Consider the following 18,471-nt stretch of genomic DNA (forward strand, 5'->3'; position numbering starts at 1 on the left):
CATTCCTCTTATTTTTTGCAGTGATGAGAAACATACCTTGATGTGATAGTTCTTTCTACTGTCTTCCCCATTTGAATGGAATAATAGGGACCCATGAGAAATCCATTTAATCTTGAAGCTTAGAATGCGAGAAAAACACTGAATCATAAATGAACTCCATCAAATCATAAGGCGAGCACTAATCCCAATTCTGTCTTTCTGAAGAGATGTCTGGCTTTAGCTAAGTTAGGGAATCTTAGATGGTTAGAAAATTTGAGAATTAAAATTCCCTTCAGCTTTCATAGAGATTCTTTATTCAAACTTTTATTTTAATTACCTTCCTCAGTTATAGTTTCTCTGAGTTTCTGTATTCTCTTTTCCCTTGGCTAATTACATCTTAGAAAATCCACTTTTGTGGTCTAGAGTATGGGCCTACAGGTAGATAAAAGGAAATAGGAAATTAGAAAGCAATATGGATACCAATCTACATTAGCAGAAAGGGGACCAAAAATTAGTACTGAGGGTGTGGTAGACTCTGAGTTTTGAGACCCAGAAGGCCAAGGAGGCCACTTGAATTAAGAAGGAAATTCGGTGAGCAGGACCAGTTAAAGGTGAAAGTTCTAAAGCAAAAATCCTAGAATTGTGGCAAAAGAAGAAACCAGTGATTGGTAAGTTGATTATGGGTCAGCAAGGCCCAAGGCTAGATCCTTCACAGACCAATAATCACATCCAAGGTTAGTAATGATTTTCTTAATGGATTAAAATAAGCAGCTGTAGTGTAGTGGAAAAGTGTATTGGGCTTAAAGTCAAAAAACCTGACTTCACAGATTTGGTCTGGGAGAACAAACAAACGATGGAAAATTTTTTCCTCATTTTGATAGAAATGGAGGACTATGGGAATTGAATGTTGCATTTGTTATCAGACATGATCTAGTCTAGATTGCTTAACATTTTTTTGTCTCAAAGGGAGGTTCTATGTGATAGTAGAGGTAAAATATTAGGATATTAGTATGATAGTGAAAAATATTTCAATGGGGGGGGGGGGTTGGTTTCTGCAAGGCAATGGGTTAAATGATTTGCCCAAGGTCATACAGCTAAGTAATTATTAAGTGTCTGAGGTCACATTTGAACTAAAGTCCTCCTGATTCTAGGACCAGTGCCCTATTCACTATGCCACCTACCCACCCCCAAAATACATCAATTAAATAAAAAGATTTCAGTACAAGTGTAACAGAGTAAGTTGCCTCTCTTCCCTGTACCTTTTTCCTGATTTGTGAAAAAAAAATGAGGATTGGTTTAGATAAATGCCTCTTAAGGTACCTTCCAGCTCTAAATACTATTAAAATATATTTTATATTACAAATTTGTGGTATATATTCTACTATATGCACACATATATGCACACACATATACACACACACATACACAGACGCACACACACACACACATGCACAATGTTTAACAAGAGTTTAGTATAAAATTTCCCATTAATAAAACCCAAGTTTTGTGTTATATAACTACAGAAGTCATCACAGTAAAAGTCTTACAAATAATAAGTGATTTCACCAATTGAGGCTGAAAGCAAACTATTCTTGGCCTAAATTGAACCAACAAGAACCAAAATTGCATGATATCCATGGGAAATTCATCTAATATAAATGACTTTTTAGGGATTCGTCTATATTTTTAGTTTGTTATATCAAAAAGAGTTAAGTGAGGGAACCTGAACACTAAAGAATGCCTAGGAAAAATAAAAAATCAAAAGAATAAGTTAGGTTAACATCATATGGTATGAGAAGTGATTCTTGTCTTTCACCCCCTTTGAATTCATGTCTTCATCCATTATAACACCATAACCCAACTGATGATTGATGTTTGTCCTTTGTATGACATCAGGGAGGTGATACCATGAAATGCATGTGAATTAGTGAAGTCACCAGCCTCACTTCCTCCTCATCTGGGTCCAGTGGTCAGATATGGATCAGGATGGCTAGAGATGGTCCTGGACATGAGGCAATGAGGGTTAAGTGACTGACTCAGAGTCACACAGCTAGAAAATATTAAGTGTTTGAGGTCAAATTTGAACTCAGGTACTCCTGAGTCCAGGGCTGGTGCTCTGTCCACTGTCCCCCTAGCTGCCCTAGGAATTTCCTGAGCACTTCTTCAGTAAATACAGACATACACACACACACACACACACACACACACACACACACACACACACACATTCCTTGGCCCGCTTCTGAACTCTCATTGTAGTCACAGTCCATTAGAATTTGAGGCCCACAAACTCTACCACAGAAGACAAATAAGTACATAAGCTACAGTGTTCCAGGTTAAAATCACCCCCTGACAATCCTTCATCTCCCTCAAGTTGTGTGTTCTTGGATTGAAAAGATTGTTTTCTTTTAAGGGCAAATGCAACAACAACAAAAAAATAAAAAACAGAGCTTTACTTATGCAATGCTAATCTCTGTATTTTATATCTTCATGATGCCATCTGTGTTTTTATTCTTGATGAGCTGGAAATAAAATAACCAATCTCTCTTTTTACTATTTTCAATATGACACAAGGGCTTCTTGAGAAGTTAATTGTATAGATCACCCATCCATTCATAGAATTCAGACACAACCACAGATATGGACATTTCTACTAAGATTGTGTGGATGCCTTGGGTGATGCATGGCATGATGTAACTACAGTCATGACAGAAGTTGCCAAAAATCTACAAGAATTAATGAAAAACTGCATAGATCAAAGGAGATCAGCAAAGGGATCCAGGAGCTAAGGAAGAAGTCTGATCTATGGTCAATCACATATGGAGGGACATCCCCTCAATCTGGACACAAAGTTGTTCAGATGGAACACCTGAAAAGAATCAGGAAATAGCAATGGCTTTTTTTTCTTCTTACTGTAATCTATACCAGACAAGTTTAATAGGAACTAAAATATAAAAATATTTTCATTCTGAAATAAATTTTTATATCTTCTGTTTTCTTACATTTTAATGAGCTCTAAAATTTACTTCAAATTAGTCAATAGAACATTATTTTAGTTGAACATATTATTTGGTTTAAAACTAAGTTTTGGGGGGTAGAGGGGGTGAGCTGATTTGGGGTATACTGAGACACTCCCCCAAAATAACTCAAATCAAGTTTTGCTGCTCTTCTTTTTCCACTTTATGAAACAAATATAAAATTTCATATAAGTTCTTGGGCTCAATATATTTAAAATATCTTAAATCACACTGTCATATTTACAAAACAATTCACTGTGAATTACTATGAGAAGGAAAGGAATACACAGTCCTGGGAAATAGGTGTTGTTATCATCCCTAATTCGTAGTTGGGGAAACTGAGACAGAGGTTAAGTGATGTGCCAGGGTCACATGGCCAGTAAGCATCTGATCCTGGATTTGAACTCATATCTCTCTGACTTCAGGCTCAGTTCTGTCTCCACTGTGCCACCTCACTTCTACTATGAAAGGGAAGGAAGATTTTGTGACCTATCAGGAAGATGGGTGAAGAGAAGAAGGCAAAAAGTCTCAACCATAACCTATATTTCTTTTTATTTCTGCAAATAACTCCCACAAAAAATAAAATCTTACTGATTCAGTTTACTGAGCTGCCAGTCTTTCACCTGGACTTTTCCCAAAGGCTCTTCTAAAAGCAATAAGGAATTTTGGTAGAAAAGACAATAAATTGACTAGATGGGAAGGTGGGAGCTATAGAAGATTCCTCTAAACTTACAGTAGGCCCCAAATTATGGTGGCTTAATCTTCCATAAATGCTGGCCATTAGCTCCCCATTCTCCCAGGTAATTGTCCTATCCCTTAGCCAGTCTTCCCCAGAGCACCAAACACCCAAGTGTAATTTCACTTTAACTTGATTACAACTTGAGTAAAATCTGCTAATATCCTGCTAATTCATTTTTATTGTTACTAAGTAGAGTCCATTGTGAAGGACACAATCTTTTTAAGGGATCAGATTCCTGGGTAGGAAGGATGTATTTCTTTAAACAATCAATGTCTTACTCATCTCTGCTACAAAATACAAAGCCCAGATCTCTAAGGCACAAGTCTCACCAATCCTTGGACTAAATAGAGGCAGAGAGAGATCTGGAGGAGAATGAAAAGAATGAATTTGGAATCATAGAATCAGCAACACAGAATTTGAGCTAAAAGAGATCAAACCACCTATAAAAGAACCAGGGTCCAAATCTTGCCTTTTCCACTTACTATCTAGAGACCTTAAGTAAATCATCTATCATCAGTTTATTGACTTATAAAATGGGAAAGTTGACCTACATTAACTCCAAGATCTTTTCTAATTCTAAATCTGTGATCCTGAAAGGGACAGTCCTAGGCATAAACAACTGCCTGCATTTGCCTTTCACTGATGAAGTGGAAAGAGCATTGATCTGAAGTCAGAGAAATGCCATTCAAGTTCCAGATCTAACAAATATGTATGTCTTTAAGCAAATCATCCAATATCCCTCTGCCTCAATTTCTTTATCTGTAAAATGGGGGATTCCCAGGTACAGAGTCAGAAATGGAAAAGCCCTTATAAGTAAATATAGTCCAACTCCCTCATTTTATAAACAAGAACACTAAGGCTTGAAGAAGTCAAGTGACTTTCCCAAACACATAGTACATGGCAGAGTTGGGATTTGAATACCACTTCTCTGATGTGAGCTACACTGCCTCCTAGTCAAAGGTTCTGTTAGCCTAAACCTAGGAACTAAATTGGGCAGCTAGGAGTTACAGGGAACCTTGAAGTCAAGAAGACCCATGTTCAAGTCCAGCATCAAACTATATGATCTTGGGCAAGTCACATAACTCTTTTTTGCCTCAGTTTCCTCATTTATCAAATGATCTGGAGAAGGAATTAGCAAACAACTCCAGGATCTTTGCCAATAAAACCCAAAAATAGAGTCAAGAAGAGTCAGACATAACTGAACAGCAATAACTTGAAATGTTGCCTTGACTTAAAAGTAGTAACAAAATAGTTTATTTATGACATGTGATAGGGATTTGGATACTTTGGAAATTTGCTTAGAAATTGGGGGAGGGGGGAGACAGACAGGACCACACAAAAAAATCAACCTAAGAATAATTATCTTCAAAGCAAAACAAAGGTAGTTATTTTAATTGCACGGATTCATGTTAGAAGAAGTGGTTGTAAGTAAATGTTCTAACCAATGCTTTTCTACATCAACCTTCTGTAGCTACAAATAATATAGGGAACATGATAGGTACAATTCCTGCCCAGGGTCTAGTTCTGCACATGCCTTCCAATTCAGAGTCCAGTTCAAATGTTTTCACTCAGTGTAGGAGGCACGAGATTTTCCATTTGTTGGCCCACTCCTACAATGACATCATTAGTACTTAACCAGTTTCTAGCACTTTCTTTTTAGGACAGGATGATGTCCTTCCTTACTTTCTTAGCAGGCATGAGATACTGCATGATGTGTCTTTGAAAAGAACCACTCAATATTACCTTTTTAAAAATAAAAATTCCATTTATACTGAAAACTAACCATTACTTTAAGCCAAAAATCATATTGGCAAACTTGTCAAAGGTTACCTATTGGCGGAACCCAGGGGGGAAAAATGCATTTTTAAAAAGTTACACACACACACACACACACACACACACACACACATACTCTCTCTCTCCCTCTCTCTCTCTCTCTCTATATATATATATATATATATATACATATTATATACATATATATTATATATATGTAAAACTTGACTTGTTGTAAACTGTCTTTTTTCCATCTTTTCCTTCTATCCCAACCAATTCTTTTCAGTAGTGGGAAGGGAAAAAAAATAATTACTTTGGGTTTATTGATGTTACAATGTGTTTTAAGTTGTATATTTGAATTTTCTATAGTATTTTATCAATACTTATATACCTGAGATATATTGTGATATCCTAGATAGTTGACCTTGAAGCCAGTATGATCAGGATTCAAGTTGTGCCTCCAACACAAACTGTGTGAATAAGTCACTTAACCTTACCCATCCTCTCTAGGGAATACTTTAAGATTCTAAGTTGTAAAGACTTCAAAATCTTACAGAGAAAATAAATACCATTCTATAGAGGTGTAAATTTCTTCTACCTGGAACTCTCTATATCAATGAAATTATAGATCCATTCCCATTTTCCTACTGTATACCTAGCACTTTGAGCCATAAAATAACATTTTACTCATCTTCCTCTGGTCTTAAGAGTTTTTTTTTTAATTTCAAAAATCTCAAAGCCATTGGGTATTTTAAAAAATTTGTTAGAGAACCAACAAAAACATTTTGGACAAACATTAGTATTTAAAGGCATACTAAAGGAATACCTGAATATTTGTACCCTACCCTCATCTTTTAGGAGGGATGAATAGCAGAGTTTCCTCCCTGCTAAAATGAATATTTCAACAAAGTAATTCTTTGATTTAATGCAATCTTGAGACTCATGTTGTCTTGCAATGAGGTTTCAGGTTTTTAACTGGCGCCCATACTACCAATTCTAAAATCCAATTCCATCCAACAAGTTTTGATTAAGCACCTACTATATGCAAGCCTATGCAGAGTTCTATTCTTAATGTTTTTCTTTCATCCTCCCTTCCTGCTATATTCAAAGAAAATTGTGTTGCCCAATTGCCAAAAGGCCACCTGTATTTTTGTAAGTACAGAAGACATTCCCAACCCATTTGACCCAGGGCTTGGATGTCTAATTTAGACTTCAGAAGTGTTGAGGGCAAAACTAATTGAAAATATATGGGGGTGGGGAAGGGGGAGAAAAATCATCATCTTTCTTCATAAGTATACACATACTCTAGTATTTTCAGCATGTTGATTTATCTCCCTATTAGTTTCCACCACTTAATGAAAACATTAAAGCTATTCATTATCAGAGAAACAAGAGACTTGTTAATGGACTTGTTTCATTGCAATAAAGTGCCTTCACCTTGTGGCACAAAGTAGGAACTGATGATGGAAATATTGCTTTGGGGCTCATCCTACCAAAGCATCAACTCCTTTTCAGTGTCATTCACTGACCTGGGACAAACAGGGGTCCTTTGTTTATAACCACCAAAAGGCTTTTCTAGGTTAGCAAGGGAATGTAGTGTTTTAATACATTTAGGGTTATAAATTTCAGTACTTTGTGAGAGCAGTAAAATTCTAACTTCAAAGTTGTGTAGGAGGCAATGTGGACTTTTCATCCGTGGAAAGTAAGTTTTGGGGTTTATAACACAGGAGAAATGTTCTGAATTATGAGTGGAGGCATTATAACTACATTTCACCTTAACATATCAAATGTTTGTACTACCATGCACATGCATATGAGATTTGGTGCACATTAGTGACTTGACAAATGAAGAATTGCTCACAAATATGCCTGCAAGTGTAGTTAAGAATAAATTCTTCTGAGTTATTTGTATGAAATGGCTAAGTCATTAGTAGTAATTAACCCTAGGGTATAGAATGCAAATAGATCTGCAATTACAAGGAATGATCATTTTCAGGAAAATTGCTTTTGCTCTCTCCCCCTCAATAAACTTTCTAAAAAGTTCTATTCATATAGCCAAGGAAATCATTCATTTCTCCATCCACAGGGTAATAGCCAACAGCTGATCTCAATCAATCAAAAGTCTTAGTGATATTAAGGTAGATTTAGAATTTGTCTTAAATAGCAATCTAAAGTGATTGGCAACAAAACTGGAATGGAAAACTTTTTTTTCTTTTTGCAAAGGTACACAGAATAAACAACACACCAGGGACATAATTTCAAGGAGGAAACATAATAGTAAAATTATAAAGTCTGCTTTTGCAGTGATGACAATTACTTACCGTTAGAGCAACCAGTGCAAAAAAAATGATTAAAGAACATTTCTTCTACTTAGTAATAAGAATATGTGAATTAAAAACTCATCCTTCTGGGAGAGGACCAGAGGGGAAAGGAAATTCAATTTTACATTTGCATCACTAAGTCCTTATGCTGTTGCTGTTGTTGATCAGACATGCCTGACTCTTAGAGACAGCATTTAGGGTTTTATTGGCAAAAGAAATGGAATAGTTTGTCATTTTCTTCTGAGATGAGAAAACTGAGGCAAACAGGATTAAGTGACTTGCCCAGGGTAATACAGTAAGTTTCTAAAACTGAATCTGAATACAGGAAGATGGGTCTTCCTGATTCCAGATTTGGCACTCCATTGATTGTACCTAGTTCCTGGGGCAGGGGGGCAGGACAACCACAAAAGGACAAGAATAACTGACATGAATACAGAAGTAAATAAGACTAAGAGAGTAGAACTAAGAGCATCACTTATTTGATCAGATTGTATATTTATGCATCAATTTCCAGAGGTAACCAATTAGCTCTTAACTTTGCCTTTCTTCAAGTATTACTTAACATTCTCCACAAACCATTGTTTAGCTACTAAATTCATATTCCTAAAGCATAGGACCGATTTTGTAACTCCCCAGCTCAAAAAACTTCCATGGCCTCTTAGGATAAAAAATAAAATTCTTCTCTTTAGCACTGAAGGCCCTTCACACTCTAACTCCAATCTATCTGTGCCCCTCTCTTACTCTATGCTTTAGCCAATGTTTGTCCTTCATTTTCAAAGATCATGATATAAGAAAGATGATGCCATGACAAGCACATATATTAGGTGGCTTTAGCCAAAATGGACTACTTGCTCTTTCTGGTACTCTACATTTTATCCCCTGAATCCTTAAGCACTAATGATTACTAAGAAACTGTTTGAAATGCAAAGTTAAGTCTAGCCTTAAAGTCTGGGATGGGAAATAAGACACATACAGAAATAACTATAATGAGGTATGATGTGAAAGTGAAAAAGAGAAGTGCAAAACACTAGGACAAGGTAAACACCGACTATTTCTGGCTGAGGGGCTCAGAAAATTCTTCATGGGAGAAGATGCCATTTCAGTGAAACCTTGAAGAAAGAACAGTAACTGAATGGGAAAAATAGAAAATGAGCAAGCATTATTTTTGAGGGAGATAATGTTGCTTTGGGCTGCTGGGTGAAAGGGGACCTGGTTGCTTTTTTCCCCTGGCCTATGGTACCACTGATCTTTTCTGTTTATTCTTTCTTGACAGCAGGTGAATGAGTATTCTGATATGGAAATGTCTAGGACAGAAGTAGCTGGAGACAAGAAGAAAGGGCTATTAGTGGGAAAGGGGAGAAAACAGATTTATGAGATTAGTAAAATAAAATGGCCAGGATTTTGCAACTGATAGCTATCGTGGAAGCTGGCAGGTATTAAAAAATAACATTTCTTAAACCCAGAATGATGAGGAAAATAGTCAAATCCAGTCAGTCAGTCAATAAACATTTATTAAATGTCTACTACGTGGCAGATACTATGTTAAGGATTGTTCTGCACTCAAGGAGCTCACCGCCTCAAAGGGAAAGACAAAATGCAAACAAATATATACCAACAGGATTAAATTGGAAATCATCAACAGAAGGAAGATACTAGAATTGAGGGGAATTAGGAAAGGTTTCCTTTTGAAAGTGAAATTTTAGCTGGAACTTGAAAGGAGACAGAAGGTGAAGAGGAAGAGGGAGAATGTTCCATGCATGGGGACAACCAATGAAAATGCTGAGTTGGGGATTAGAATGTCTTACAAAAGAAACAGAAAGGAGACCAGTGTCATGGTTACAAAGAGGATATTGAGGGCATAAGGTGAGGGAAGTCTGAGTTGGAGGAATGAATGGGTTTTGGAAAATCAGCAATACTAAATATGAATTGCTTATTGGAGTAATCAAATTTTTGGATTATTTGGATTTTTGGATTACTCCAATCATTTGAGTAATCCAATAATTTTCTTATTAAAAGAGAAAGGAATAAGGCATTAGGACTATAGGTGGAGAGGGGTGGTTCATCAGGATCTAATTAAAGTGTTTTAAATGACAGAGGAAGCCTGATTATATTCTAAGGTAGAATGAAAAAAGAGAGATGAGTGAAGAAGCGGATGTATTTGGAGAAGACTTTCAGTTTAATTATCAATATTACACTAATTTATAGGAACTTGCAATTTGTGATATTTCCAATTTACTAGAAATAACTGGATTTTTAGGGGGTTAGTTTGCCATAAATAAGAAATCCAGATTAGAAATATTGTCCAGTGTTTTGCTAAGAGTTTGGCAGGTGTGGCTACGGTGGTAAGTTAAATCCCTAGGGAGATAAACTTTATGCTTATTTTCAGTTATGGTACTTAAATGCAGTGATGAAACCCTTCTGGACAAATTTCAAATAGTACTGAACTAAAAGCTTTAGAAATTTCTCAATATCACAATGAGGTGAGGGGATGGTAAGATTCCGCCTTTATATATATTAGACTCCAGTTTTTCAATTCTTAATATAGTCTAGGAATATAGCATGTGTATGTGTATGTTTATGTTTATGTTTATGTATATATATATATATATGCTCCTTTAAGCAATTTTGATAATAATTCAGATTTATAAATCAAATTAAAAGGTGATAATTCACTATCCAAAAGTATTGACTATAGAATTATTTAAGTGATAGGCTCTCCTAACATATTTTAAATTATCCTACTTAACAAACTTCAACTTAAATACATTTTTTTCAGAAATATATCCTAAGGTATGCTAATGGTTATCAATCAACTTTTTAGGAAATAGAAATACACACACACACACACACACACACACACACACACACAGACACTTTTAAATTTAATCCATATTAGTATCTTCTCCATTTCTTTTCTTAGTTTTCATAATCAATAAAATAATAATTTGATCTTTGATTTGTACCATTTGTTAATTTTCAAGGTGCAAATGCTTACCCTAAATGGATTAACAATCCATTTTCACTGGCCAGTTCCAACATGCCTATGAATCTATTCTATTTCCTGTCCTGTGACAGTAGGTGCTCAAAGTTCTTTTCACCCCGTAAATATCCTATCTCTCTTAGCAATCTCATCAGCTCCCATGGATCTAATTGTCAACTCTATGCTCAAGATACAAAATTAAAGGTAGTCATTCACCTGAACTCATTAGTGATAGTGTTGCCCCTTTCCCTTGAAAAGAAAGTAGAAAAGAAAAGACATTTGAAACATTTTTTAAATCGCACAGAAAATAACAGATTGAAGTTTAAAAGGAAACACAGACAAACAGGACAGCTTTGAAAGCAAAATGCTGAATTTATAATAGATTTTTTTGAAAACAACAATTACATGACTCATGTTTTCACATATAGTCCTTTCCATTCTAGCTTGTAAATAAAAACGTTCTCTTTTTTTGGTGTTTTAAGTTTAAAATTTTAAAAAATAAAATGTTTAAAAGGAGAAAATCTAATCATTTCAATATTTCCCCTATCTTTAGCTAGTTTTATAAGGAAAATAACATATAGGATGAAAGATATTATCTGAAGTGAAGGAGTTATCTAATAAATTCCTGATTTTCTTCTATTTTATTCAATTGATTTAGAGCCAGAAACTATCAGAATTACCTTTCTCGTGTGTGGGTGGTGGCAATCAGTGGGGTTCCAATAGAATAGAAAAGCAATGGAATCTAACTTGGATGGATAAAAAGAATGCAGTGCATGTGGCCATCAGATTTGGAAATAGAACTGGGTTCAAATCCTGTCTCTGACCCCTAATAGTGTGATTCTGGACACTTTAATTTCTTGGAGTCACAATTTCCTCCTCATCTATAAAATGAGGGAGTTGGACTAGAAATCCTCTCAAGTCCCTTCCAGTTGTAAATCTATGATCCTATGATCTCTGGCATAAAATCAGTTCCATCTGGGAGTATTTGTAAATTTAATGAAAGTGTAGGGAATTTTGAAAAAGGAACATCTGCAAAATATATTTTCTACATATTCCCAATAAAAAAAAGAAAGTGGTTTCTATTTGGTGCCGATACACTTTGCAGTAGCTTTTCATTTATTCAAGTTCTCTGATATTCTGATTTTTCAAACATCAGGCAAAGTCTCTGGAGAGAGCCCACCAAATGCTGAGGGATCATCACAGTCTCAAAGCGAGACAGCAGACAGCAGATGCTACATCACAGGTCATCAGCAGGATTTTGTTTTGTGTCATTTTGAAGGTGAAGCTGCACCTTCTTTCAGCTTCTGAATTTCCCAAATTGGCTTCATTCCCCTTCTCTTTTTTTTCTGCCTCTCTTCCACCTGACCTTGGGGTCTCTTAATACTCATTTCATCTTAACTGCTCTGTGGTCGAGAGGTGTGCTAAGGGGATAGTGCTGGGGCAGTTCCAAGCAGAAAACCTCCCACTCCCAACAGTCTGGGTTTGTTTAACACCCTGGATTCTCCTCACTCGGGCATTTCTCATGAAAGTTAATGAATGACTCCCTTTGGGACTGGAGATAACTGGCCCAAGTGCATTATGTCAAGAGCCTGTAAAGTGAGTTATAGGCCTCATACAAACCAGCTGGATATTGGTTTTAAACTCCAGGCTTTTTCTGAAGGCAGGTTTCCCAGTTTGTAGGTTACAAGAGAAAAGATGGGAGAATCTGACTTTTTAAAATAATGGCAAGGATACAGATTGAGGGGATTCCAGAAGTTAAACTTGGCTCAGAAGCTTGATAATTAGGAGAAATGAAATAAAAGGTCAGCTTTTGCCTACTTTAATGAGGTTCTCCATCCTCCTCCTCACAATTAAGGTAATCACAGAAAACCCAAATATCTCCACTTAATTAAAGTAAACTATGTATGAATAAGGCCTTAATCAATTGCAAAGGATCAAGAATCTAATTGCTTAATATCTTAGGGAGAGAGGGATAGAATTTGGAACTCAAAACTTAAAAAAAACCCAAATGTTAAAAAATTGTTTTAACATGTAATGGAGAAAATAAAACTTATTAAATTAAAAAAAGAAATGCATAAAAGAAAAAGAAAAAATCAGGAGGACTTTGCCTTCATTAAATAAAAGCAGATGACATAGGAAATTTCTTGTATAAGAATCAGTCACATGTCTGGGTCTATGTATAATACAACATACCTATCTGGAAACAAATATTCCAATAGCAAGTCAGTGAATGGATGGTCAGATCTAGCAACGAAGGACTCCCAAGAAGGAATTCCTTTCAAGGAGTGGAGAGGGGAATGAACTGCTCTCTGCCCCCATACCCAGTATGACCTTGTGAACTTCAAAAAAGTCTGAATATCTGAGCTCATACCAGAGTCAGTAGCAATGTCCCTAAAGCACAGTGGCTGAAGATCATGTTTGCATAGGGAGCTAAGAAGCACACTGAGTCATAACTAAGAACATGGAAGAAAAGCAGGATTCTATGGATTCATGATTCTATGAGGGCACCCACCCAGGAAGGGCAGCAGAGTTCAGCACAGGACTCCACAAAGGGAGAAACCAACTTCCAGTAAGTTGGACACTGGGGTTTATCCTTTAACCACACATGCTCTCTAAATCTGGGCCCACTTTGCCCAAGGAACTTTTATGTTTAAGATGCAAGTGCACCCCCAGTTTCAAGGGAACTTCTGTATCAAATGATTATTTCTTATTGATAAATAAATTCCCAGTTGGATAGCAGGAAGAACAGCCATTACTAGGGCACCCTACTTCCCTCCCTTATGTTAACACCCTGATCCTTTTCCCTGTTCCTGGGGCATTCTAAAACCCTTTCTAGAAGACCAAACACCAGAAAGAATTTCTACCATCAGAGGTATTCTCCTTGCTTTGTTAGCAATTAATAAAAATTCATTAATTCAAAACTAATTGATTCGGGGCGGCTAGGTGGCATAGTGGATAAAGCACTAGCCCTGGAGTCAGGAGTACCTGGGTTCAAATCCAGTCTCAGACACTTAATAATTACCTAGCTGTGTGGCCTTGGGCAAGCCATTTAACCACGTTTGCCTTGCCAAAAAAAAAAAAAAATCTAAAAATAAAACTAATTGATTCAATGAGAGGCAGACCTGTGAAAGGTCTTAAATGATAGTACTAAATAGTCCAGACTCAAGAATTACCCCTGAAACAATGAGGGGAAAAGTAGATAGCTGCCTTCTGAGTACTTGCTACATAAATGTGAATGGTACCACCCTACCAAAATCATGTTTTAAGGTCAAAAGGAATTAGAGAGTGGAGTGGAGGGAAACTTAAACATATTCTCTTTAATTTGTTTTCATCATCACTTTTTTTAAAAGACTTCTAAATTTCATAGAATGGCCATGAAGATAAAGCCTTTAAACAGTGCAACACAACAGTGTTACCATACAGACTAAGAAACCTTTTACTTTTTCTCTGGTGATAGGAATAAATTTAACTTGCCTACTATTCCCAACTCTTAGGTATTCTAATCTCCTTGTTGTCTCAGTTTCACTTGAGTCATTTTTCAGTCGTGTCCAACTCTTCATGAACCCATTTTGGGTTTTCTTGGCAAAGATATTCTAGTAATTTGTCATTTCCTTCTCCAGTTCATTTTACAGAGGACCAAATAGGGTTAAGTGACCAGAGTCACACAGATAATAGGTGTCCAAGTTGAACTCAGAGATGAATCTTCTTGACTTTAGATTCAGCTCTCTCTCTCTCAGATTCAGCACTAACTGCTCCCTTATCTATGCATCACCCAAGAGTGTTATGCTCATTCTTTTCTCTAATTGGATTTATACTGTTTTCTTTATGCTGTTTCTCCTCACCTAGATACTCTCCCTTCTCTCTGCCAACTTAAATAAGATATTTCCTTACCCACTGGTTCATGTCACCTAGTTACTCAAATAAACATATCTGTCTTCTCTGAATTTCCAAAGAAATTCAAGTCTATATACCTACACTACCTAACAACATCTTTGTTTTCTACTTGTTTCAATATGTTTATCTCGTCTCTCCAACTACATTGTTAGAATGTCCAGGGCATGGAAAGGCTATGCCTTCAGCATCTTTTGTAAATCCCACAGTACCAGGAATATAGTTTTAGCTCAAACCCTTGCTGGCTTTATATCTTACATCTTTGAAAACTCAAAAATCAGTTTTCTGTCAAAGTAGAGGAATGAAAAGGAACCAGGGTTTTTTGCAAACATTACTAAAACAATGCTGAAAACATCAAAGAGAAGAAACTGACTAGAATGCAAGTAATTTTAAATATACCAAATAAGGAAAAATAATAAAAATGAATATTGCCAAGATATATTTCTTTTAATCAATGAAACGTTAATCTCTTAGAAGTACTATAGATTAAAGAAATGTGGAAGGTGTCCTCCAAGTGATTAAATGACACATTCAAAGGAGTGAAGCAAGAATTAACACTGGGAAAAACCTCAGATGAACAAACCAAAGAAGTTATTAACTTTTATTTTAACCATAATTCATTTTAGAATGACACTGATTTGGAGCGTCCAGTTTGAAACCCTACCTCCGATAAAAACCATTAAGGATATCTGGTCCACTGGATAAATCTCCAGGCTGGAGTCAGAAAGACCTGAGTTGAAATCTGGACTCAGACATTTAGTTGTATGACCCTGGGCAAGTCACTCTACTTCTGTCTCACTTTCCTTAACTGTAGAATGAGGATCATAATAGAATGAGGATCACAGAGTTGCTGTGAGGCTCAAATAAGACAATATTTTTAAAGTGCCTAGCATAGTATCTGGCATATTTGTTGTTATACTTCAGTCATGTCCAACTCTTCATCAACCTTTTTTTGAATTTTCTTGACAAAGGTATTGGAGTACTTTGCAATTTTCTTCTCCTGTTTATTTTATAGAGAAGCAAACAGGGTTAAGTGAGTTGCCCAGGGTCATATAGGTAGTAAGTGTCTGAGACAATATTTGAACTCAGGTCTTACTGACTCCAGATTTGGAATGCTATCCATTGCACCACCTCACAGTCAGAAAACTCCCTATTGACACTAAAATAAAATGCAAACTCCTTGGTTTGGCATTTAAAGGCTTTTCTAGTTTCCTGGTGGTGAGACTACAGAGACAAAAATGAAACAGTTCCTTTTTCAAAGAACTTCCATTTAGCTGGGAGAACTAAAATATATACATAGAAGTAAAAGTAAAAATATATTCAAAGTCCATACAAAATAAAATTTTTGAGGTGGTCCTAGAAATTGAGAGGATCAAGTAGTTCTTCTCATAAGAGGTAGAAAGGATATAAAACATATTTCCAAGCTGTTATTTCTTTAGTTTTATTATGAACTCTCTAATCTAGCCTAGATGACTTCCTTGCTGTTCTTCAAACAATATTCTATTTTCTGTCTCAGTGTATTTCCACAGACTGTCCCCTCCCTCCCCCATCTCTAATTAAGTCTAGGTTAATGATAATAATAAAACTGTATTCCTTCCTGAGAAAATGAATAATACATATATTAAATTTTTTTTAATTTATTGGATCCAGTCAAAGAACTGCTCTGATACAAACTGATAGTATTGGATGCCTATATCACTGAGAAAGAAAAAGAAACTCAGGAAATTGAGTCAATATTTTAAAATCTTAGAAAAAGAAACACAGTAAAACATCATGAGACAATAGAAAAAATAACCAAGATAATAGCTAAGAAGAGATGAATATTATGGATAGGGTTATTTTTAGGGTATTTTTTTAAGAACAAGAAAATTGATGAACAATTAACAAATTTAATCAGAAGAGAACAAGTTCAAAGTACAAAAATTCCAAACAGGAAATCACAAAGAAATCAAGAAAATCATCATTTGGCTACAAATAGAGAATTTCAAAGAAATTGATGGTTATTTTCAAAAATAAAAATAAATAACAAAAATAGCCAGAAGGGGACTGCCTACTTTGAAAAAAACCTCAGAAGGAAAAGTCAAACAAGATGTTGAAGAACTGCCTCAAAAAAAAAAAAAGATTTGCAGAATCAGAGGAGCAAAGTGAATTCTCTCAAACTTTTGAAGGATCAGTAATTTCTCTAAAATATAGACTACTTCTTAATATAAATTCAGATGATTTCTCCATTCTTTCTATGAGTCAAATGTTGTTTTCATCCCAAATCATGCAAAGATTAAAAAAAGAAAATTCTAAGCCATTACTCCTGGGAAAAGCAATTCAAAAATAATAAATAAATTACTGACAAATAAAAGATAATAGTAAAATAACTAAATATAATTTAAAATGAAGTTTAAGCATGGATTAATATTAAGAAAATTCACAGAAGAAAAATGCATAATTACATCATACATACATATGAAGCCTTCAATTATAGTGTTCATTTATCTTTTAAAAAGCACACACATAAACTGAAATTGCAATAGGACTAGATGAATCTTTCCCTCCATGAGCATGTTTATATTTGAAACCACAAGTCGGATACACAGAGCAGTAGAGAAAAATCTATTAAAAACTGATATAAAATGGGTATAAAACAGGGCTCTCCAATCTCACCACTACCATTTAACAGTCTTCAAAATGTTAACAACAGCAATAAGGCAAGAACAAATGGAATTAAAGGAATAAGCATTAGCTATGAGAAAGCTATAATATATATCTATCTATTAAGAGATGATATTTTGTTAGCCACAAAATTCTTGTCACTCAATAAAAACAAAGAAACAGGAAGGAAAGAAAGAAAGGGGATGGGGAAGGAAGGAAGGAAGGAAGACAGACAGACAGACAGACAGACAGACAGACAGACAGACAGAAAGAAAGAAAGAAAGAAAGAAAGAAAGAAAGAAAGAAAGAAAGAAAGAAAGAAAGACAGACAGACAGACAGACAGACAGACATGAAGTTACCAAAGAAGGGGAATAGAGGGTAGTAGCATCCAAAGTGATAAGCATTTTCTAGGTCACCAATGAATATTGAAAGAAACATATAGAAAGAGAAATAACATTCATATTCATAACAAAACATGTCAAGGATTTGAACTTCAATATTTCAAGGTATCTTATAAAAGATGTATAAAAAAGACAACTTCAAAATAATTTTGACAGAAATCAAGGGGAAAAATTAATAAATGGAAAATAGCCTGTTTATAGTTAGGTAAGGCAAATATAGCAATACTTTGCACATTGATTTGTAGATTTGATGTGAAACAAAATTAAAATAGGCTTAATTATAATTAAAGTCATAAGAAAAAACAGATGGGCAAGAATATTAAGAACAATTAGAGCTAGATGGGGGAAAAGGAATTTCACCCTACCAGATTTCTAAAACTATATTATAAAAAAATAATTTTTAAAATTCCCTTGTAGCAAGGAAAAAATTAAGAGGTCAATTCAACAAAAGAAAAAAGCTTGAAATACAGGTTAGTGAATATAATTTTTGATGAAATTCATAAAATTCTTGACTTAGGTCATTTAATTTGCTATGAGGCTAATGCTGGGCAAGACCATGACTTAAAAAACAAAAATGGGCATAGAACTCACTCTTGAGAAAATGTGATAGCCAAATCATTGTTTGTTTTTAAATGGACTTATAATCACTCCTCACATCAAAATCTACAGTAAAGTGAATCTCTTATCTAAACATTTTAAGGAAAACATAAAAATATGAAGAAA

The 18,471-nt window shown here is 35.2% G+C and overlaps 1 long non-coding RNA gene across 35 annotated transcripts in view; it reads right to left on the reverse strand.

Moving 5' to 3' along the window:
* LOC141504332 (uncharacterized) overlaps positions 1-18,471 on the reverse strand; it is a 1,263,877-nt gene that overhangs the window by 1,170,318 nt on the left and 75,088 nt on the right. Inside the window, exon 1 of one of the 35 annotated variants that reach the window (XR_012473287.1) lies at positions 37-388. The exons of the other annotated variants lie outside the window; for them this stretch is intronic. This is a non-coding gene — a long non-coding RNA (uncharacterized LOC141504332). Of the gene's footprint in view, positions 1-36; positions 389-18,471 lie in introns of those variants that run through there. 35 annotated transcript variants of the gene reach the window in all.

This window comes from Macrotis lagotis, chromosome 1 (assembly GCF_037893015.1).
Source record: "Macrotis lagotis isolate mMagLag1 chromosome 1, bilby.v1.9.chrom.fasta, whole genome shotgun sequence".
NCBI lineage: Eukaryota > Metazoa > Chordata > Mammalia > Peramelemorphia > Peramelidae > Macrotis > Macrotis lagotis.